This window comes from Pezoporus flaviventris, unplaced genomic scaffold (assembly GCF_033815535.1).
Source record: "Pezoporus flaviventris isolate CSIRO_AGI_PZ_B2104156 unplaced genomic scaffold, CSIRO_AGI_Pfla_v1 ptg000031l, whole genome shotgun sequence".
NCBI lineage: Eukaryota > Metazoa > Chordata > Aves > Psittaciformes > Psittacidae > Pezoporus > Pezoporus flaviventris.
Window position 1 is genome coordinate 22228314 of NW_026892579.1, and position 23919 is coordinate 22252232.

Genomic DNA, 23919 nt, shown 5'->3' on the forward strand with positions numbered 1-23919 from the left:
CTGAAGTTTCTTAGCTTATTTCTCTATAGTCTTAACAACTTCTGCAGCGTAAGCAGCACAACAATAAAAATCTTAAAGAAAGTGGAATACTTGTCTTTGTTTTTCACAAAGTACTGAGGTGATCTATGCATGAACTAGCAGAACCATGCAGCAAACTGTCTGGACTCCCCATTTAGTAGCATGGATGACTCCCACTATAGGCAGATAGTCTCAGGGTAGCCAAAGAGCCATGGACCATCTGCCTCTTTCACCTATCCTTAAGCTTTGCAAAACCAACTGGCTGTTGCCGTAAGGGAAGTGCTAGTGGTGATTTTACGGGACCTCCTTTCTGCAGCAGCAGTTGCTCTGCTGTGACAGCAAGCTCATCTCCTCACTCTCTACTTTTTGCAGCGAGGGGCAGCCTCATTCCCTAGCTTTAGAGGGACCAGGTTCTGGGTGAATAGAAAGTAGAGAAGACACACAGAAAAATCACACACACAAAGATCAACTTTAAATCCAATTGTGCATGTCAGACAACTTATAAAAGTATGATATCACTGACTAATTATTAAGCAAGATGCGTAATTTTAAAGGCTGAATCTTGTGGAGGTATAAAAAACCCACTGACATTTTTTGTCCTCTGTCTTTCTTTAAAGAGCAGCTAAATTCTGTTGACCTTTTTATGTGATTGAATTGAAAAGTTTTAAAGCCCCAGAATTTGTTTTTTTAAAGTCAATCAAAATTTTGGCATTTCAGTATCCTAATTTTCATCACCATAAAGATCAATACTACCATCCATCTCTGTTTGTGGTATTTTATTTCCTCCAGAGGCTGTCTGGAGTGTCAAAGAAGATCTCTGTCAATAAGATTTCAATAAGAAACAGCAGAAAAATATTTGTTGCAACTGATTATTAGACGTCCTTTCTCTCAAACCTTTCACAGAGAAATGTAGAGGAGCTCATGAGCCTAACAGCAAACATAAAGTCTGCAGCAGACAAGTTACCTGAGTTATTGGGTTTTTAGATGACATTATTCTGAGATGATTTTCTGAAATAAAATGCCATCTACTTCTATTTAGTTTTCCTTGTTTCCTTCTCCAAGAAAGCACTGAGAAAAACATGCTTGTTCAGAAAGGTAGTTCCTTTGAGGCCTGTTATTTTCCTCCATCTCTCTAAAAAGACAAGATCTGAATTTGTTAGTGAGTTATCAGACAATGCAATATACTGCTCATCCAAGGAGCCAAATAAATGCACTTTCATTTGATACCTCTTGACATAGCTGAACATTTGAATTCTGAAGGCTGATTTACCAGAAGGCTTCTGGGGCCACAGCCAGGAGCAGTGACCCCAGAAACGGTTACATTTGCAAATGATCTGCCCTGTTTTCTCCAAGGGAGGTGTATTCACATTTCATAACGCTACAGTGTATATTGCACTGTATTACCCCTCCTTATTAATGCAATAGGGGGTAAGATGCATCCTGGACAAAAAGAATCAGGATGAAACAAGGCTTTCAAACTTTTCCATTATCACATAAGAATGTGATCATTTCACAGCATTTCAACAATACTGGCTGGCAGTCAAAAGATACATACATCAAGTCAGTGTCAGAGATTTAATAGTTCATAATATTTTAATAATTTGAGTATATTACATTATTATAAGGGTACTATAACATACTAACATTGTTCTCAATTAACACATGAGAAAGATACTCCCTGCAATTTGCTTATATGGAATTTTTTTGGACTCAACCTTATTCTGAGTGGAAGCCTTGATTTTCAAAAGGCCTTTGCAATATGTCCTTTTGGTTTAAAGAGAGCTGTAGTATCTGCTCAGGGATCAATAGCTGTGGGGAAATATTATCACAAATACAGAGGGATCTGATTAGACAAGTGTTGCCTAACTTATGGCACAGTTCAAATTGCAACTAATATTTTAAAAAGTTGCAATTTAAAAGATCTTGATTCTGTGTTTGGTTTGAGTAACCATAGGTAACCGAGCAAATTCAGACTTGTTATTCTTCTCAACTGACCTCTTGATTACTAAAGTCTATTTAAAATAATAATATAACAATTTAAATTTGGAGTTTTTCCCAAGGACCGAAGGGCTTGCCGTTTAAAAATCTCATTGTAAAATCAAAATGAAATTCATTATGTTGTAATTCAAAGCCCAATGGCAGCAAATTTCTATATTCCATAAAGCTGTTAAGGTCCTTTGATAGTTGAATTAAAGCTTACTAAAATCAAAATTAAGGAGAAGACTGTGTGTAAAATGCTAGATAATCTCCTAAGTGTGAGTATGAATTTCATGTCCCTTACGAACGGGATGCATGAGATGCAGGCTTCAAATTATGGGAGAACATGACTGGGATACTCCACACTTCCTGTGATAAACTTGTTTTAGAGAAGAACTATACTCAGTGGGACATTACGAGGTACCCTGTGTGACACCAGACTTTGCAAGTCTTTGGTTGCAAAGATTTTGCCAAATGCTGGGTGTCCCTTTTGCCTGCAGCACTCTCACAGTCAGGAGCTGAAACCAGAGGTCACACTGGATATACTGGGTGAGAAACCAGTGGGGATGCCCAGGGCTTCTGGTGGTTGTGAGGTCAGTGTTTCCAGACCTAGCTTGGTAGAATCATCCATTTTATTAAGAACAACCAGCACCTACTTGTTGGGTCAAAGGACACTTTAGCCTAAGCATGCAGGCGCCATATGAAAACTAAAGATCCAAGCCCACAATACTAAATATTTAATACCCAGTCATATTTTGACACTCTTTCAAGCCCTTGTTGCTGTGCTCAGCAGAAAGGCTGACAGCTGAGTGGATGTGGAAAAGGAAGTGTACTCTCAAATCTACAAACAGTCTGACTAGTTCAAGGACAAACAACTTTAACGGGGTTGAAAAGTTTATGTTGTCTCTGTGTCAACTCCGGAAGTTTGCAGATAAATAAAGAGTTCAGAATCCAGTGGCTGTCAACAGATTTTTCTAAGTACTAAATCTACAGTGCTACACTTGGAAAAGTGCATTTATCACAGACAAAACTGCATTTCTGAAAAACATTTACTAAAGAAGACTGACTACAGCTTTCAGTGGGCTTGACAAGATTTCATATTTTGTTTTTCATCTTTACCAAGTGCATTAATAGCTTTTAAACCTAAATGACATGAGTGCTAGGTATCTCAGCAGTGTATTAGAGATGGAGAAAACAGAATTCTGTGGCTTTGTGTACATGCCTGCTTATCAGGTGAAAAGGCAAAGTGAATAGGACTGTTTAAAAATCAGGACTCTCCCCTCAGTCTAAACATATTAATAAAGAAGTTTGCAGTTAATCAGCTCAAATTCTAATTAATTTTGCATCACCCAGCTGATATTTCTCACTATATCTTAAATAGTTGAATGGTTGAGTGTTCCTGAAAATATCTTCAAATCAGAAAAAAAACACAAGAAATCAGTTCTCGGGTTGCATTAGTTAGTATGCTTTTGTCAGTGCCATTTTCACAAGTTCACCATTTTTGCTATGTAAGTTTTTTGTTTGCTTGATCAGACACCAGAAACATACCATGTGGGCAAATGTCCAGTAATGAGATGCAAAAGCGAACAATCTATGAATGACTCAAGCTATGAAAAATCATTTATTCTCACTATCTATCTTGTGAACATTTACAAACAGCAAAACTGAACTTGAAGGGCTAGACCCGAACCCCTTAAAAGCCCAAAACACTGAGACTACATCAAAACAGTGAACCAAGTGGAAAAAACACAATCTTTCCTAAAATCTTTTCCAAATGCAATCACTATTCAAAACTGATTAATGCTTTTATTAGTGAGTATACCTAATTCTAGGCAGCAACTCGTGTTTTGTTTTTTTTGTTTGCTGTGACAGTGTGATACAATATGGCTGGTTGCCTAACACAACTAAGAGAAACGAAAATAGCTTCAAGTAAAATATTTTTTCCCAGCTGAGCCCCACATGAGTGCTGGTTGATCTTTCTTTCTCTCAAGTTCAGACAGTCATTTTCATGCACATTACTTTTTTATTCAGACACCAGAGATTGTTTAATGAGGTGCCTGAGGTGCAATATCTTTACTTTGAAGAAAGTTAAACCACCTTCTACAACAAGATGTAGTGTTGGTTTGCTCTGTGTGTATGTGTTTACTTTATTGCCATCATCACACCATTTTGTATACTTATCCTACTCAGGCTACTATTCCAGGCCCTGCACCAACATAACTGTTGGTACAGGCCAGCAATTGTGACTCACTTGTTGTGGAGGCTAACAAATGGGAATATCTTTCTATATCATCCAGTCTAGGGCCAAGGAACAGGAATTCTGGACTGGGCATTGAGTCCCTGTACAGAGAAGATGGGGAATATCTGGAAGCTGGGCAGCAGAACTGGTCTTCCAAGCTGAATACAAGCAGGTAGTTTCTGAAAGGATGAGCTAGGTGTGTGAGTGAGACAGCTTCCAGGGAAGGAGGCAGCTGCTTTATGGAGCAGTTTACACCTGAGGTGAGTTATATCAGATTATTTTAGCAGTTTGATTAAACCAGAAGAGGTTGTTTCCAGCACAGTCTTTTGGTTCTAAACAACAACAGTTTGGTTGTATGTTTTTCAAACCAAGCATACTGTCCCTGCAGAGAGTCGGGACTTCTCACAGACTGGGACCAAAGTTTGCTTTTGTCTGCTCTCTACAGGAATAAGGAAAATTTGCATCTGATTTTGACAGTGAGCTCTGCCTAAAGGATATGCATTAAGATTACTGTGTTTTCATCAGCATGCTCAAAGGAGATAAATGAGTGTGTTCTGCTTTGTGGCAGGTCTCGTTTCAAACAGGGATAAAAGGAGTTTGGTGGACATACCCAGTAGGACACATGTTCAACTTTGCAGTGACATGATCATCAATCTTAGTCCGCCAGTCACTACTCCCCACACCTGGTGAGTTGTTCAGAGAGAGAACGCAAAGGCATTTGCTGAACAGGACTAAAAACTCTTTATGCTGTAGGAGACTAAAGTGACAATAAGGTTGTATTGCATATTCCATATGCCACTTCCTTGCCAACCAGGGAGGATGTACTGTGTCCTTCCTTTGTTTGCAATAACACTCTGAACAGCAACTTTTGAGCAGGCAGGCACTTCTGGAAAGCTTTGCAGATATTTTTCTTTCCTTAAGTCTTGCTGAGAAAGATTAGGAATACTCTTACAAATGAGCAACTCCCTAAAATACAGGCCAAGACAGCAGATACTCTTATTAAATTAACCTTATTCCTCTCTGTGGAGCCCTTCACTCTGACCAGTTGAGTGCATTTTATTTTTATTATATTAGAATCCACTGTAAAGAGTTATGTTAGAGTGATTTGTTTTTTATTTTTTTTTCAACAAACCTACTCACCATCTGCATTTGGCAAAACTCGCTGACATCAGTCTTTGTTGCTTAGCAATAAATACTTGTGTTGACTCCAGCCACAAACAATGTTCATTACTTTGTCATTCAGACATTTCACACAGGCTTTATGGCCTCAGAAACCATTTATTTACACTGGCTTTCTTGAAAGAGGGGGAAGAGCTGAAAAACAAATGTGTAAAATGAGAGGAAAGGCACACTGATCTTTAAAGTCATTAGACACAAATAGCAAAGAACCTGTAGTAGATCCACAAGCTCAATAACAAGGAAAAAAGTACCTAGAAGAAATCAGTGCAATACTATTACTATAAAATATTAAAGCTGTTGTAGAGCTTGCCAGACATCAACAATCTTAAACAATATTAAAGTGTGTGCTTTGTAATGGTGTCAATGATCACATTCCATCAATATGTGCTAATCAAGATGCAATAATCAGCAAGAATATCGGATGTAAGAATGTCCTTTGGGCTTTTGTTCTTTGTCTGTATGTAATCAGAAAGTTTTCAAATTTGAGTGAAGAATCTAAAAAATTTACATTTCTATAAAGTTCTATGGTAATTGTCTTGCTACTCATAACTTCAGATTTATTTGAATTTGGGAAGAACTTTTATAGTTAGTGATAGCTCAGAATTAAACTGTTGAAACCTTTGAGGAAAGTTTTTATTTATGGAAAGTTAGTAGAAGAAATGCTAAAAGCTGCACAATTGTAATTGCTTTGCTTATTTAGCAGTCACTATGACCCAATTCTGTTGAGACATCTAATTTTAAAATATTAACCTTTGGTACTCAGACTAGAAAAAAAATGGATTAGGAGGCTCCAAAAAATCACAATTAGAATTGAAAATTAAATGGGTCACTTGTTGTAGAGCATGTTACATTTAATAGATGAACAAGCTAACAAATGAATATGACAATGAGTCATCTGAAGTCAGTAAACAGCACACTGTTGGAATGTCAGATGATTTATAAAACGTTTAGTTTTTGCTTTTATTTGTGGGCATATTATGCAAAATAAATTGATCATTTTACATGGGTAGCTGCAAAAATGCAGAAAAGTACTTCAGAATATGCGATAACAAATCTGTAGGAACAGTGTCCACTAAAAAACATACAAAATACTTGCCATACTTTTCAAGGAATGACAAAGAAAACTCCCCAAAGCTGAGCTTAATTCAGGCATTGAATTTGAGACCCAAAATCTCTTTCTGTTTTAAAGGTGATGATTTGATCCTGATCTGGCAATAGAAAGTTTTGTTTTCAGTCTTAAGCAAAATAATAATTAAAGTGGTCAAGAACTATGAATGGGGCATTAAGAGTTAGGCTGCTGGTGAAGTACAGTGACCTTAACAGATGCTACAGTCATATATAAGAGAGATTGTGCCTGAACTGCTGATCAGGCATGTTTAAAGACAAAGCTGCTGTGCAACTTCCAAGACCAGAATGAGAGACTGGAAAGTGAATGTTGTTACAAAAGTCACATTGTCTCAAAATGAGCATCAAGCTGAGAAGGAAAAGCGCCTCTTCCTTGTCAGCCTTAAATCGAGACATAATTCAAGTTCCCCACTTGGAAGGGACAATGCCACTGAGCCAGTGCAATACTAACCTGAATTGCTCTGGGAAGGGCAAGATCATGTTGCCCAGACACTGCCGCAGAGATCCCGATTTTCAGCTTTTAATGACTGGTCCTGCTCACTAGGATGTTCTTTGGGATTCTGTAAGTCAGCAATGCATTGTGTTGCATGGCGATGCTTAGTCTGCTTAAATGATGTGAAACAGGCAACCTTTATAGCTGTCTGGATGGGTGTTCAGTTCAAACATATGCAGCTGTTAAGTGCTGCAAACTTGAAAGTCTGACCTTCAGCCCTTTTGGAAATATCCCCTATTAAATACAACACAATGCTGAAATAGAAAGTGAAATATAAAGGAAGCTGCACTGAAACAAGAGGAAACTTTTTGTTACAATAAGGAGAAAAATGTAAAAGCGAATGTACAGAAGGGGAAAAAACTTAATCAAAAAGTCACATTCTGACAAAAAAACCCACAACAATTTGAAAGATGACAGATGTTGCTCTGAGGAGTCAGAGGCTGGGAATAACAAGAAACCTAAGGCTCCTCTTTTGGCAAGGCTAATATTCTTCAATACCCAAGAGCGTCTGTAAAAGTTTTCTCAAGGAAAATGCTGACTTTTCTAAAAATGCAATCAATGGAGAAGGAATAGTATATTCTCTGTGAACAATGGGTTATGTTCTATGCTCCTGACAGATCCAAGATCAAGCTGAATGACCAATTGCCCTGATACAGGCTTGGAACAGCTCCATCTTTGCAGCACTGATTATACTGACATTTCCCTCTCCTCCTCTGCTCCTTCCCAATCTCTCTCTCCAGGGTATGTTTTTCTTTGCCTGTTTCGAGTTACTTTCCCACTATTTTTTCCGTACTAAGGAAGGCTCAAGCAGAAACATACACTTTTTTAAGGAAGAAACAACTCCCATGCCAAATTCTGAATCCTGCATTGCTTGGACAGCTGTGAAATCACATAGAAAAATACCAAGACTACAAATAAGATTAATGAGATGCTAGTGGGACCCCAGGGTGTGGTGACAGAACTAGCACAGCCCCTTCTCAGCTACCTGGAGGAAGGGGTACCATTCAGGTCCAAGAGGAGGTGAGGGAGAGTCAGTGGTGCAGTTTGGTATTCACCTTTCCCTGGTTCTCAGGGAAGCATAAAGCGCAGTGGTCTCTCTCCCTCAGTAGAGTCCTTGTGCAATCTCACTTCACTAGGGAGCAGGTTGGGTCTTGATATCCCCTCTTTTGGACATAAACTTGTCATTAGCTGGCCCACAGTTGAGCTCCTTGAGTAGGAGACACTTCTTCAGGAGAGTAGTGTTCTGTAGGGGATTCAAGTAATGGCAAGAAAAACACATAAAGAGAGATATTTAGATGCAAGTTATGGCATCAGGAAACCATGCCTTTAGCTTTTTTAATGTTTCCAAAGGATGAAGTATTCAGCAAATACTTGCAGCATTCATTTTAATGAGTCTGTGCAATCAGAAGACCATATACTGTCTTCAGTAATAACACGAATTCAGGCACCACAAAGATAAAGTAAAAGGGGCTATTTGGAAAATGGAGTTGATTAGCTGTCATTCCTTGACTATTGCTTTTCCATTACATTTTTAAATTTGTAATTTTTGCAGTAGTTCACATGGTCAGGTGCAACAACAGAGCTTTTGCCCCAGCTAATAGTAAAGCTTTGCATTCAACAATTTATTCACTCCCTAAGGGATACTTCTTCCATACTTTTATGAAGAAAATGGATCAATGACTCACTGCTTGCCAATACAACTCACTTTGCGCTTGCTCATTTCCCTAGAACTGAGACATTCAGAATAAGAATAAATGTCTGTTCTCACCACTTCCTGTCCTGCTCTCAAAGAGAAGTGTTTCAGGGATTTAATTTCTCATCCTGGCTTTCCCAGTCTCTCTCTCTCTATTGATGGGAGTGTCCTTGTCGTGGTTTAAACCCTAGCCAGACAGCTTGTTCACTCACTCCCAGTGAGTGGTGCCCTGCTGAGAGCAATCGAACCCCCCTTCCCCCCCGGGGCTCTCCCCTTCCCCAGTCCCGGAGGAACGGGAGGAGTATTGAACGAGTGCAGATCCCACGGGTTGAGACAAGAACAGTCCAGCAACCAATGTACAACACAAATCACCACCGCTACTACCAACGACAGCAGTGATAAGAGAAAATAACAAGGGAAGAGAATACAATACCAGCTGCTGAGTCCCACCCGGAAGCCTGTGCCAAAGAAGCCCCACCCAGAAGCCCGTGCCCTTCCAAGTAACTCCCAGTTACCCCCCCTCCCCTGGCATGATGTGCTGTGGTATGGAATACCTCTTTGGCTAGCCTGGGTCAGGCACCCCGTCTCTGCTTCCTCATGGCTTCCCCTCCTCCCTGGCACAGCATGAGGCTCACAAAGTCCTTGGTCAGGGTAAACATCACTTAGCAACAACCGAAAACATCGGTATCACCAGCACTGTTCCCAGGCTGGAAGTCAAAACGCAGCACTGCACCAGCTACCATGAAGGAGAAACATGACTGCTACTGCTGAACCCAGGACAGTCCTGCAACAGGAAATGGCCATGTCATGAAAACTGCAATGTGTTGAAGGACTTCTTCCAGCTAAAAATAGATACCAGACCTATCTTCTAGGTTTTTTTCTGTTGTTTTGTATTAAATTCCACAATTTCAAACGTAATATAGAGCTTAGAATAAACTCAACCTTATATGCCATTTAAATGCAACAAACTACTTCTAACAGCTTGCTTTGCAAATGTATTTGAAGCTCTATTAAGTACTTGCCATGTTGCTCATGATGTGTCCATATTTCAGAAAAAAATTTGCTATGTGATGCATCTGCTGACTTGTTTCAGAGATTAATATTTGCATTACGGAAGCACTTGGGTGACTGTCAAGAATGAGGCCACACTAGGATCAGTCTGTGTATTCATTGTCTTAGTTCTTCAGAAGGGAAATACCTCTGAGTTAATGGTTTACTGTCCCAGAACCTCGCTGGGTTAATGGAAAACATTGTACATCATTAGTCTTGTTACCAGTGAAGTTCAAACCCAAAATGCGTAATTGTACGTTGAACTACTGTTAATCACCGTAACATTCAACACCATGTATCTGGGATCAGATATTCATCCTGTATATGAAAAATATGGTCTAATTAGCAGCTTCTAAGAGAAATGTAAGATATGCCAACAAAGCACAATGCTTGCATTTACTGTGTAAAATATGATGTAATTAGAAAAACCCTGAATGGTTTGGGAGTAAATGGCTGGAGAAGAAGACAGCTAAGAAAGCCGTAAATTCTGATTTTAGCAGTGTCTAATTTTATTTGGACATAGTTGTTACTTGACCTCTCTTCTCTGTACATTAGTCAATATAACTGGAAAACCCATTAAAAACAGGGCTCTTCAGAATTTTTTGTTCAACTCAAAGATAAAAAATTTCTGGTTAAACACATCCAAGTATGACACTGTGAGATCAGTTTCTCCTTTCTGGTGTTTTCTTAGTAATCAGAATTAAATCTGTGAAGAAAAAAAAAAAAATCATGACACCAGTGCCTTTAAAAAAAGCCTATTAATAATTGTAACTTTAATGAATGGTGTGCTAAACATTTCAAATACAAAGTTAGTGGAGCAGCACTATCAGTTTACTCCTCCTACCACTAGCAGGTCAAGGCTACAAAGAAGGAAAAGGTTAAGTTTTGGATTCGGGGAGCAGAGGTTCTGATTGCATGATCCTGCATGCCTGATACTCAAGTTTTCACTACAAGTGCAACTGAGGAAAAAGACCTGTTTCTGAGGATGCCCGTGACAAGCAAAAGGAGCACTTAAGGGGGAAGGGAAGGTAAATTTGACAGGCAGAGTGGGACGCCTTTGCCAATTTCAACAGCACCTGCCACAGCCAATGAACATCAGCTGGCCAATACAGCAGAAACTTCTACAGCAGCATCTCAGTTCAAGCCATTCATTACCAGCGCAGCTGCTGGGATTGGCATTGTAAACAACAGCATGTTGAGCATGTCAGTTTTGACGGGATTTTACTTGAAGATTTCCTTAACTTTTGATCTACTGTGGTTGAGCCCTGTGAATTTTTTATGACAATGTCTAAATCTGCCCTTCCCTGTGTTGACAGGCCTCCCAGTGTGTCCTCCAAATCATCCCTTTGTGTCCTGCTTGCATTCTTGCATTTTTCTCATCTGCCCAGCTTTTATATTTGGAACTGCTTATTCAACTTTGCATGTCAGATGTCCATTTATTTCATTCAACTTTTTCTTACAGTTTGCTTCTGTCAAAAAACAATAAATCTAACAAAGACATGAAATTATTATCTAGCTTTTACTTCTAACATTTACTTGCAGTTTTTGCCTTGGTGTGATTTTGATAATCCTACATGCAAGCTGCAAAAATCAAAATGGAAATAAATAAATAAATAAATAAAAAGAAAAGATTTGTTAAATTATAATGAGCACATTTTGATTTACAAAATTAGGCAAGTGATCTGAATCTATATTACAGTTTCAGCCGATGCTAGACAAACTGCTTAACAACTTGCTTCTAGGAATATACAAATGTTATTGCGTTAATGGAGGATTTTCACCTTCTTGACTTTGTGAATAAGCTGCTATAGACACAAGTAATTCTCAGTCTGAAGATAATCAAATGTGTGGCAAAATGAAATTTGCTTACCTTCTGCTATGCTATACCTAGAGATGTCAAATTCAGAATTAATATGCATGTCTGCACAGTTCGTTTGCAGGTAAAAATGTTTCTTTCCTTGAATGCTAAAATGGTGCCATGGCATGAGGTAGAAAATTTGTGGTACAAAAGATCTCAAGAAAATAATTGACTTGGTGAATAATTTATTGAATTTACTGAAAATATTGACCTAGATTTAATGTTTCCACATTCAGAACACGGAAAATGAGTTAAATTAGTATGTTGAGTTAGCCTAGAGTGAGACTAGACTGTTGCAGCATGATTAATTTACAAGTATGAGTTGTTACTCAAGAAAAGCCATTTAGCTGTTAAATGCTCTGCTTGTGTAATGCTGACATTTTCTTCACATTAAGTTGATGACCTGTGGTCTGATCTTTCTAACCACTAATGAAGACAAGAGCTGTGGAAAAAAGGAAATCGGGAGTGATTAGCAGGCTTAGGGATAGGTAAGGATTGCAGTTCTGGATCTTCTAACCTCACTTTTTCTCCATCACCTTTGAACAGATTTTATACCGGGTCCCAGGAGCCTGGTATCTTGTCTTAACTGCTTCTGTATTCAAACTGTGAAGCCATTAGAGAGTCTGGTGCACTGAAGTTTAAAGGACTTTAATTGAGTGCTAGCTTACTTCTCAGAAGAGCGGTTGCTAGACCTCCTTATGTTTTTGACAAAAAAACACCATCCAAAAGCGGAGAAATTTCAGAACGGAAAATCTTACTGAATGCCCAGCAAGGAAAGCAAGAGCTGGAGATGAACAATATGACAGCTGGGTGATACAGAAAGAATCTGAAATAAAACTGATACTAATATGAATGCATTTTTTTATTCATTGTGTAGACTGATGTAGTTTATTTTGCTGAAACCCCTTCCTTTAGCAGACATCAGGTAGCCAAGCTGATACAATGTCTGGCTTTTCTAAGCAGAAGAACTTATCAGACAAACTACAAAGCTTTCAGACCACAATAAAAAAGGCACCTGTAGGCATTTGCCTCTGTGGACTTACCCTTCCTCTCCAAAAAGCTTTTAGCCCTGCCTGATTTATATGAATTGGGCAGTTCTTGTGTATGTACTGCAGTCATTGAGCCAGCCTTGCCCAGCCGCAGGCACTTGAGCATGACTGTCTGTAAAAATCTCCAGAGAAAGAAGATACGTGCTGCAATCTGTCAGCTGGTTGAAGCTTTTAACAAATATTATTTTACAGAAATGTTCTCTGCAGGAAGAAGTTCACGAAGGGGTCACACTGAAGAAAAAGAAGAATTGTGTCAGCAAATGCTGGCTACAGGGGAAGGATTTTAAGGGGTAGGGGATTCAAAAGGTTGGGGTATTCATAAAGGGAAGTGTGGAAGTGTGGGAGATGAAGGAAGAAGTTAAAAAGAGATAGATAACACAAAAATAGTGGAGGAAGCAGTGAGGCCCTCCAGGAATGTAGAGGGACAGGGGGCCAGGCTTGGATGCTTGACAAAAAGGGGCCTGCTTGGTGTTCAGGCTAGAATATCATTGTGTTTTCAGCTGACCTTTAAACTGCTACTTGCAACACACAAGTCTGAAAGCAGACAAGGAAAACCAACTCTTTATGTGCTAGTAACTTTGAAATTATAATGATTTAAACAGAAAAGAAGGATGGTAGAAAGGATTATGTGCTGTAACAGAATCATGGCAAAGAGAAAGGAAAAGACGTTTTCACCCTCTTTGCTTCATAAATAAGTGTCCAGGAATGGGAAGAATTTAGAAATCAGAAATTAGAAATCGGAAGGATTTAGAAATTCTACAGTGTCCCCTACTTCGCAAAATAGTACCCCAAGAACTCGTGTAGAGCACCATTAATTAACTCCTACAAAAGCAGGAGCAATAAGAGGAGAGTCAGGGAGTTGTTCAATTTGCAATTGTGGATGACCAGTCCTAGTTATCAGCTTATAGGTGTTATTATTTCAGAGACAACTGTCTGAGCTCTCTTCAGAGTCCGTGGAGAGAGCCCAAGGAGTAAGTCTCAATTTCAGAGTGAGCTGAGACACTTACTAGACTCATTGGTTTTGTAGGAGGCTTGGTTTGTACAGGACACTGGACACCTAATTTGCTTGTAGACATAAACATCTTGATAATTTTCAGTGTAAAAAATGCATTATCAAGTGTCATGGTTTAAACCCAGCCACACAGCTCCTTCACTCACTCCCCCCCCTTCTTGCCCTCTCCCTACTCCCGGAGGGACGGAGAGGAGAATCAAAAAGAATGCAACTCCCACGGGTTGAGATAAGAACAGTTTAGTAACTAAGGTATGACACAAATCACTACTGCTACCACCAATAATAATAATGATAAAGGAAATAACAAGGGAAGAGAATACATCACCTTACCATCCGCTGATCGATAACGCACACCCCCCCCCCAGCCCGACCAAACACCGATCGATACCTCATCCATCCCCGCAGTCCCAGCCCTTCCAGGTAACTCTCAGTTACATCCTGGGCATGACGTGCTGTGGTACGGAATACCTCTTTGGTCAGTTTGGGTCAGGTGTCCTGTCTCTGCTTCCTCCCAGCTTCCCCTCCTCCCTGGCAGAGCATGAGCCTCACAAAGTCCTTGGCCATACCAAACATTTGAGCAGTAACTAAACCCATCAGTGTTATCAGCACCATTCCCAGGCCAAAAGTCAAAAACACAGCACTGCACCAACTACCAAGAAGGAGAAAAAATGACTGCTACTGCTGAACCCAGGACATCAAGTCAGACTCAAGTTATCTATTTCTTGGAGGATGTTGGAAGCTGATAGAAAATCTGCAAAACTTATCAAAATCAGGAAAGCAAGAGTTAAGTTAGTCTCCAAGTTCCTTTAACTCTGTTCAGTGCTGCCATGAACCAGCAACCTGCATATTTTGTGTCTGAGCTCCTCCGGATAGAAACTACCATCTATAGGCAAATACAGTCTTCTCCACAGATAGAATACCCTCTGCCGCATAACTACAGACCCCATTTCACTCTTACTTGTGACACTCAAAGCTGTCACAAGTTGAATATACTCATGAAGATAGTCCCCACTGTCAGACTCTTTGCCTTTGTAACCTGCAAGAGCCGCAAAACGAAGTGCTGAGAATAAGCCTGGTGGGTCCTTTCAAGGTATAGGAATCTCTTGTCTTTGACTGTATGTAGGGCAGTCAGCCTGAGAGGATCCTCACAAAACGAAGCAAACGGCAAGCCCAGACTGGTCGTTTCTGTGACTAGACCTCTGACACTCAGTGTCTTTTGTACCACAGAACTGCTGCTGGTATATCAGCCAAGTTACAACACTTAAAAAATTTCAGGAATGGATGAGGAACCTATCACTGAGCACCAGCCACTGAGTCTCTTTTGGAAAGCACATATTTTTTAGTTCACAGGTGGCATGCAGTGAAAGAACTGACTTGAAAATTACAGCAGTTCTGCATTTTTTTCAAGTTGACACAAATCAAGGCATGACTACTTAAAATAACCAACTCCTTATTCCAGTACATGATCAGAGCTATAAAATTATGTTGAAACTGGGAAGATGAAGAGATGTTTGTATATGCTGTGATCACAGTTTTCAGCTATAAGCATGGGAGTGCACATTCCAAGAATGGAGCAGATGCTTCCAGTTATCTTCAATAAAGAGAAGGGACACTTGAAAACGTAGCTGGTATTAGGCGGCTGTCGCAGGACTCTTGGATAAAGAAGAAGAGCATGCAAAGTGTAACAGAGTAATTTTACTTTCATGGCACATTAATTTTAAGACACTGCTCTACAAGTTGAAAAACTTGTGCATTCTATTGAAAGCAAAACAATCAAACTGGAAATCTTATTGTAGAGGTTTTTTTCCTATTTTAAACCATGAAAAACTTTACTCAGTAAACATTATTTGCTTTGATGTTCTAAAATGTTACTGAAATATGAATAGATTTACATGCTTAACTGCAGCTACTGCTTGCTCAAATAGTGCTTGCATATGAACTGAAAATGGATTGCCATAGAAAGGGACAGCTTGTAAAATACAGAACTGTACAACATAGAAGAGAAGACATGTATATGTAGCCCTTTTATTCACCCTTTTGTAATTCCTGCATGCCACATCCTGGGCATGTTTGTGATTTGCTATGTGCTTAGCAGGGTGATATTCAGGAAGTCTGAGTGGCCTGCTAAACCATGGGTGTCACTTGTTACTTAATCTACATTAGTTCAGGCTGCCTGCACTGTCTGCTCATGGCATGCCTGGGTTTTTTTTTCTCCTGAGCCTTGTGGAGAAGCCAAGAGCCATAGATAATCTTTCTCTCTAGTGGCCTAACTTGTCTTAAGCCCAAGCTTCATAATTTATTACCACTCTGCTAGTTTGGCTATTGTGAGCTTTGTCCATGTGATACACAGATCTATGAGGTGCTAGCAGAAGACATGGTGGTAAATGCAGACACACAGGTTTTCATATAAGGGTGTCCCAGACAAGCCAGCTCTGAGCTCAGGATCTGTCCACATCTACCCATGTAGATAAGCGCTTTGACTATGTCAACAACATGTGACAAATGAGCCAACGATGAAGCCACATTTGTGAGTTTGTTCTCCATTTTCATCTGTTTAGTTCCAGCACTCTGCTTTTTTTGTCTAGGGAAATACAAAACGCACAAACAACTAGTGAAATGTGAAAGCAGAAAGCTGCATCTTATTTCCTGGGAGTAGCTCACCATTACCTGGCAATAATCACGCTGCAGCTTAGCTGTCTTCATACTTATTTTGCTACATCTGGGACATTTTGGAATGCACAGTGGTCAATAAAATAGAAAGAAGATTTAGTAGAAGTTTGATGCTCTTGGTTTTGTATTTATTTAAAATAGATCCATCATGGCTGTATGGAAGGAATTCATATTTCAATTTGCCTTTGCATAAAAGTATGAGAAAAACATAGCAAAATTATTAGTTAAAATATGAACTTATTAATAATTGATAACACTTTCATGGTAAAACAAATATCACTTTTTAAAAAGTCCCATTTCATTCAACTGCTTTTAGATGTGATTGCTAATTTATACGCACTTAAATGCATACACTAGACCTTATCCACACTTCAGAGGCAACTTAAAATCCTGTAGGAAAATGCTCTTTTCTTGGCAGTTTGTGAAAAACTTCAGATACTAATGACTGAAATTAATTTGAAAATTACTGTTTTGTGACTATATGCACTCAGTAGTATTACCTAAAATTCTGTCCATGGACAGGAATGTTGAAATTGATTTAAGGTAATATATTCTTCATTCAGCAAGCTCTTACTGATTACTCTCTGAGTCAGATAATTGTTCCAACTTTGGTGTTCCCTTAAGTTCTCCAGATGATTTGACATTGTTCTTTACTGGCTAATTTATGATAGACTGTAGAAAGAGATTTCTACATTGCAATTAGATGTCTAATGTCGTTCTTCCTCAAGGATCATAGGAACACAGGAAGCTGCTCAACAAAGAGAATTAAAGGAATTCTGAGCAGCTGGGTATCACCTCTTCCTCCAAATACTGATCCGCTATGAGCAAGTCAAGGAAAGGTAACTGCTTGCTGATTTGGATGAATGAACAGAAGTCTTGGGGCATGTTGTTCAGACTTCACTACTTTGTATCAACTTCATTTTGTAAAGAAAGTGAGTCCAAGTCAGTAAATTGGGTACACCATAAGCAAATAAAATCCTATGTTATATCGTCTACCTGCTTGGAAAAAACACAAGGAGTTCAGCTTAAGGAAGCAAATCTGAAAAGGTATGATTAAAAATGTTTTAAGCTTCTTGAAAAACTTCGCAATAGGCCTTTTAAAATATATCCTGCTGTCTTAAATTTGTTGAACAGAAAGTTCAACTATGGTTGCTGCAAGAAGCTAGGAATTCAAATGCATGGTCTGCTGAAAGTACTGCCAGTGTTAGCTCCTAGCTTTGTGGGCTTCATACACCAGTCTCTTTGACCTTGCCAGTGTATGCGATGTACACATTAACCTTTTCTTTTTTTTCTCAAAAATACAAGATCTCAAGAAGTTTAAAACAATAAAATATGGGAAAATCAAGACAAAAAATAAAATATAAGCAATAGCATTATTTTAACTTTAATTAAAACTTCATTGTGTTGTAGTGTGATATCAAGTGTACAAGGGGCACCTGGAGTTGAATTCATAGGCCTTTAGTGGCATTTTAGACATACTAGAGTATCTGAGACACCTGCACATGGTTTACCAGATAATATAGGACCTATGGGAAACTTCTGTCCTTCTGGATCAAGGTGTTAGGGAGGATGATCTGGATGTCTTTATGTTAAACATAATGTCAGCTAGTAAATCTCACCCTTTTTGTCTATGATTACCTTTGAAAGGCAACTACAAACAAAATGGTTCTGTATATCTCTTCAGGTCTGATTTCTACCATACATAGCTGCTAAGTAGCTTTACTGGTATAGACTAGTAAAACAGTGGGAGCAGAAGAATCAAATTTTCATTTTTAGAATTTGCAGGAGGTACATTATCTTCTGGACTTCTGTGTAGGGATATTGCATGGTTAATATTCTTTAATGACAATTCTGCATGTTTGATAGAGATACTAAGTAAGTGATTCGCTATACAAGTAAAGGTAATTTTAATCTTAGCGGGCATCATCCACAACTAGTGATATGTGACAGAAAAAAAGAAAGGTCTAGGGAGGATCCAGATGCGACTCCTCAGCCAAAATTCCAATTATGTGAAGACTGTAACCTTCTTGTTCTTTCAGGTCGGGGCTAAAATAAATGAGGAAAAAATAACATTAGTGCTGTCATATATATTTGGCATACAGATAAAGGGAGTTCTCTGCTATCATGCATGTGGTTTCTTTAAACTGACATTATGAGTATGTCCCTGGTAAAAAGATATGGGAAAGGGCACCCTACTGTATATTTGCGTATTTTGAAGAACGTCAGCATTTCAAAGGTTATTTCAATATACTGCAGGTATTTCACTGTGGTTTGTTAATATATTGGCATCAAATATGTATCAACCAATTTGTTAAGAGAAGAATTATACTCTTATGAAGTTAGCCATGATGAAGATATCATAAAACTATATCCAAGCTAAGAAGTAAATGTCTGAATTTGGACAGGATTATCAAAGGCAAGAAATAAAAGCAAATTAAAGGTTAACAACTGACCACATTTGCTCTGACTGAAGTGCAAGTGGAATGGAGTACAAGTTAACAAGCAACCAATTTTTTGACTGATACCTCGTTGCTCTATTTAGTCACTCAAGCAAAGGAAGTGTTGAGACCCATTTTCCCACTTTCTGATTGAATAATGACTACTGTCAGTTTTGGAATCAGATGCTCACATTCGGATGGGTACACCATTTCTATCATAGAATCATAGAATAGTTAGCGTTGGAAAAGACCTTAAGATCATCTATTTCCAACGCCCCATGCCTTGGGCAGGGACACCTCACACTAAACCATCTCACCCAAGGCTCTGTCCAACCTGGCCTTGAACACTGCCAAGGATGGAGCATTCACAACCTCCCTGGGCAACCCATTCCAGTGCCTCACCACCCTCACAGGAAAGAATTTCCTTCTTATATCCAATCAAAACTTCCCCTGTTTAAGTTTTAACCCATTACCCCTTGTCCTACCACTACAGTCCCTAATGAAGAGTCCCTCCCCAGCACCCTTATAGGCCCCCTTCAGATACTGGAAGGCTGCTATGAGGTCCCCACGCAGCCTTCTCTTCTCCAGGATGAACAGCGCCAATTTCCTCAGCCTGTCTTCATACGGGAGGTGCTCCAGTCCCCTGATCATCCTCGTGGCCCTTCTCTGGACTTATTCCAACATTTCCATGTCCTTTTTATGTTGAGGACACCAGAACTGCACACAATACTCCAGGTGAGGTCTCACAAGAGCAGAGTAGAGGGGCAGGATCACCTCCTTCGACCTGCTGGTCACACTCCTTTTGATGCAGCCCAGGATACGGTTGGCTTTCTGGGCTGCAAGTGCACACTGAAGCCGGCTCATGTTCATTTTCTCATCGACCAACACCCCCAAGTCCTTCTCCACAGGGCTGCTCTGAATCTCTTCTCTGCCCAACCTGTAGCTGTACCTGGGATTGTTCCGACCCAGGTGTAGGACCTTGCACTTGGCATGGTTAAACTTCATGAGGTTGGCATGTGCCCACCTCACAAGTGTGTCGAGGTCCCTCTGGATGGCATTCCTTCCCTCCAGCGTATCAACCGAACCACATAGCTTGGTGTCATCGGCAAACTTGCTGAGGGCGCACTCAATCCCACTGTCCATGTCAGTGACAAAGATGCTAAACAAGACCGGTCCCAACACCGATCCCTGAGGGGCACCACTCGTTACTGGTCTCCAGCCGGACATTGAGCCATTGACCACAACTCTTTGCGTGCGGCCATCCAGCCAGTTCTTTATCCACTGAGTGGTCCATCCATCAAATTGATGTCGCTCCAATTTAGAGACAAGGATGTCATGTGGGACAGTGCCGAACGCTTTACACAAGTCCAGGTAGATGACATCAACTGCTCTACCCCTGTCCATCAGTTCCGTAGCCCCATCATAGAAGGCCACCAAATTGGTCATGCAGGATTTCCCCTTAGTGAAGCCATGCTGGCTGTCACCGAGCACCTTGTTGATTTTCATGTGCCTCAGCATGCCTTCCAGGAGAATCTGCTCCAAGATTTTGCCAGGCACAGAGGTGAGACTGACTGCTCTGTAATTCCCCGGGTCATCCATTTTCCCCTTCTTGAAAATGGGGGTTATATTTCCCTTTTTCCAGTCATCAGGAACTTCACCTGACTGTCATGATTTCTCAAATATGATGGACGGTGTCTTAGCAACTTCATTCGCCAGTTCCTTCAGGACCCACGGATGGATCTCATCAGGTCCCATGGACTTGTGTAAGTTCAGGTTCTTAAGATGGTCTCGAACCAGATCATCTCCTACAGTGGGCTTAGGGTCTTCATTCTCACAGTCCCTGCGTCTGCCTTCCAAGACTTGGGTGGTGGGGTCAGAGCATCTGCCAGTGAAGACCGAGGCAAAGAAGTCATTAAGAACCTCAGCCTTCTCCAAATCCAGGGGAAACTTCAGCCTTCTCCAAATCCAGAGTTATTGACTACCAGGATAAAGAAAAAAGTTCAGAAGTCATTAAAAAGACATTCTTTTGTGACACCTTCCAGCTTACAGCATGCAAAACCCAACCTGTGTGAGCCCTCCTCCCCCAGGCAGATAAAGTTCCTGCTCTTCTCTGTACAGAATTGGCATTCTTTATGCAAACCCCTTCACAGAGTTTAACTTCATAGTAATAAAATAATAACTCAGATAATAAAATTCCTATTGCCAAAGACAGCAGTGTCAAACCAGTACCTCTCAAGCAGATCATGAGGGTCTCCTGTGTCTCTCATGAGCAGCACGAGGCCTGGGATGAGATGTGACATCTGTAAAATCTAAACCCTCCACTGTGAGAAATTAAGGGCCCTTAAGCTATGATGATGCTAGTCTTTGGGGTTTCAGCTTCATTCACTCCCATCCCATGCAATCCAGGAACCTCTGAAGACCAGGCATCTGCTGCACGTGATTTACTTACAGTGCACCCCATGCCCTCATCTTTCAGAAGTATGAGGTATGCTGCTAACAGTTTTTGTCCATGTGAAGATTTTAATATGTGTTTTGCAGAGCGAGAAGATGAGAAAAAACACAGTCTGAAATTTCCCTACCTTGTTCATTCAGATGATCATAAATATTTGTTGCGTGGAGGACTTCCATAGATCTGGAATTTGTATTTTGACGCCTCCTGTGAAACACACTGACACACTGAAAAGTAAGTGTCTGAAAAAGGTGACATAGCTGGCACTTGACTAATGATATTTTCCATTCCTCTGGAAATCTTTAGGAAATGGCTCCATTTAATTTTAAACTGAGTTGACTAGACACAGCTGTCTTTTGACTTTCAAGAAATTCAGCTCTGAAGTGATGACTTTGCTAGAAATATATATATTGCTTTTTCATGTAAATATAAAATCATAGGCTAATTCATGTTGGAAGGGACCTTTGGAGGTCATCTATTCCAATGTTCTGCTCACAGTAAAACCAGTTCTGTGCTCAGACAGGCTTAATGCTTTTGGGTCTTGTAAACACTGAGAATAGAGACTACACAACCTAACTGGGCAAGCTTCTTCCCTGCTTGGCTAGCCTCAAGGGGAAAACATATCTTTTATGTTACCTGAACCTCTCTTCTTTCAACTTACGCATGTAGTTGTTAATCTTCCTACTCTACCATGCATCACTGTGAAAATCCTGACTTTGTCCCTTTGATGTCCTCCTTGTAGGCAGCAGAAGATGCTGTTAGATAAGTCATGTCTTCCCCAGGCTGACCAAGCCCAAATCTTTCAAGCTCTCATCAAAGGGCAAGAGATCCATCCATAACCATGTCCTTTTTATGTTGAGGACATCTGAACAGGGGTGAGGGTAGGGAACAGTAAATCCTGTTAAACAGAAGCCTAGGCTTTGTTGTCATAGACAATTTCAACCATAACACAGCTTGCTACATGAAATTGTCAAACTCAATGGAAATTAAGGGCATGCATATAGTACTATCCAAATTCAAGATTTAAAACCAGTATTAAAACCCTTCCCCCTTTTATATTCTCTCCCCTTGTTGTTTCCATCATTATTATTCTTCATTAATAGTATTATTATATTATATTATATCATATCTTACTTTAGTTATTAAACTATTCTTATCTTAAACCATGAGGTTTACATTCTTTTCGTTCTACTCCCCATCCCACTTGGAGGGGAGAAATTTAGGGGGGTGAGCGAATGGCAGCATGATGCTGAGTTACCAGCTGTCCATAAGCCATGACAATCAACTAGATGTGAGAAGGCTACTCAGGCACCAGAGAATTACAATTGTATTAATAGTGTGCTTTCTCTGGGCTAATGATACTCCTCGGCTAGGTGAACAGACATAGGGGAGTACCATGCTACCACAATTAGAGCACTTACAGCATTCTGTGCTGGCTGCTTAGAGGTAGCTTGAGATTTTTTTCAATACAGATATTCTCTCTGAGACACTGGAAAATATGGGCTATATTTTCTTCCTTTGCAGATATTTTTTCTTTTCTTTTGTGTGTAGATTTTTGTTGCTCTGGCTTCAAAGAAGCAGGACTACAAGAACAAAAGATGACAGGAGCTTTAGTCTATCTAAATTAACGTTAATACTGTTCCTTCCTAAAAAAGTAATTATTATATTCGTAACACCAAATAATTTCTCATTATAAAACTATCTTTGTATAAAGACATAAAGGCAGAAGGAATCAACAGTATTAGCAGGTGAAATGGAAGACTTACATTTCAAATATTTTGATTGATATGTTTTTTCTGATTCTATACCTTGAACCATGTGTTACTTCTAATGGTAGCTTGTGAAAGGAAGAAGCAGGCCAAGATCTCTGTGTTTACAGCAAGGAATCTTCACTAGTCTAGTTTAATGATAGCTTGTAAAAGGACTGTTTGTTGTTGAGAGCCATCTACCACAATTAAGACTGCAGTGTGCCATGGTAGGGCTTGGTTTTAAGAACCACTGTGAACACCTCTCTTTACGTTATCAGTGCTGTGTTTAACTACCATATAAATTTGCAATTAATGAGAAAGGAATCTTTTTTTAGTATAAAAAGTGATGAAAACCTAACCTTGCTTGGAACCTTCAGATGCTATTGTAATAGTTATAAAAACAAATAGGGAAAATAAAACTGCAACAACCATTGGGTCAAGTCAATATACCATACTTTATGTCCCCAAGGAAATCTCAGAGCCCTGCCTGTTACAGCATCTGTTTTCAGTTATTTTGCCTACCTTATGCTATTTATCAAAACCCCTTTTTAAAAAGGGGGAAACCCCCCCACATGAAACAACTATATTCTAAGTTATTTCCAGTTCTACTCCAGTGCTTTCTCATGTAAAAAATTAATTTTTGGTCTGAAATCATGCAAAAAGATCAAAACAGCCTGCCCATTTCCTATCTTTAGGCAGATTTACAAAAATTAGCCTCAAATTAGGTAGGCCAGAGACCCTACTCTGCCTTTCTCATTAAACAAAAGGGAATGACAAAAGAACTCTGGCCTTATTGAAGAAAAAGCGATTTTGCTATTAGATAGCAAAGGTGCTCCATCCAATTTGAAAGATGTGACCCAAAAGGAGAATTGGAATTGGGATGAAAGATATTGGAAAGTGAGTCATTGCCCTCGAGGAGCT

At 39.7% G+C, this 23919-nt stretch overlaps 1 long non-coding RNA gene across 1 annotated transcript; it reads right to left on the minus strand.

The window, feature by feature from the left end:
• Positions 1-779: 779 nt before the first annotated feature.
• LOC133273433 (uncharacterized) lies at positions 780-6603 on the minus strand. Its single transcript, XR_009744794.1, has 2 exons — positions 5375-6603; positions 780-1150 (listed from the first exon to the last, which is right to left on the minus strand). It is a non-coding gene; the product is annotated as an uncharacterized LOC133273433 (long non-coding RNA).
• Positions 6604-23919: the final 17316 nt, after the last annotated feature.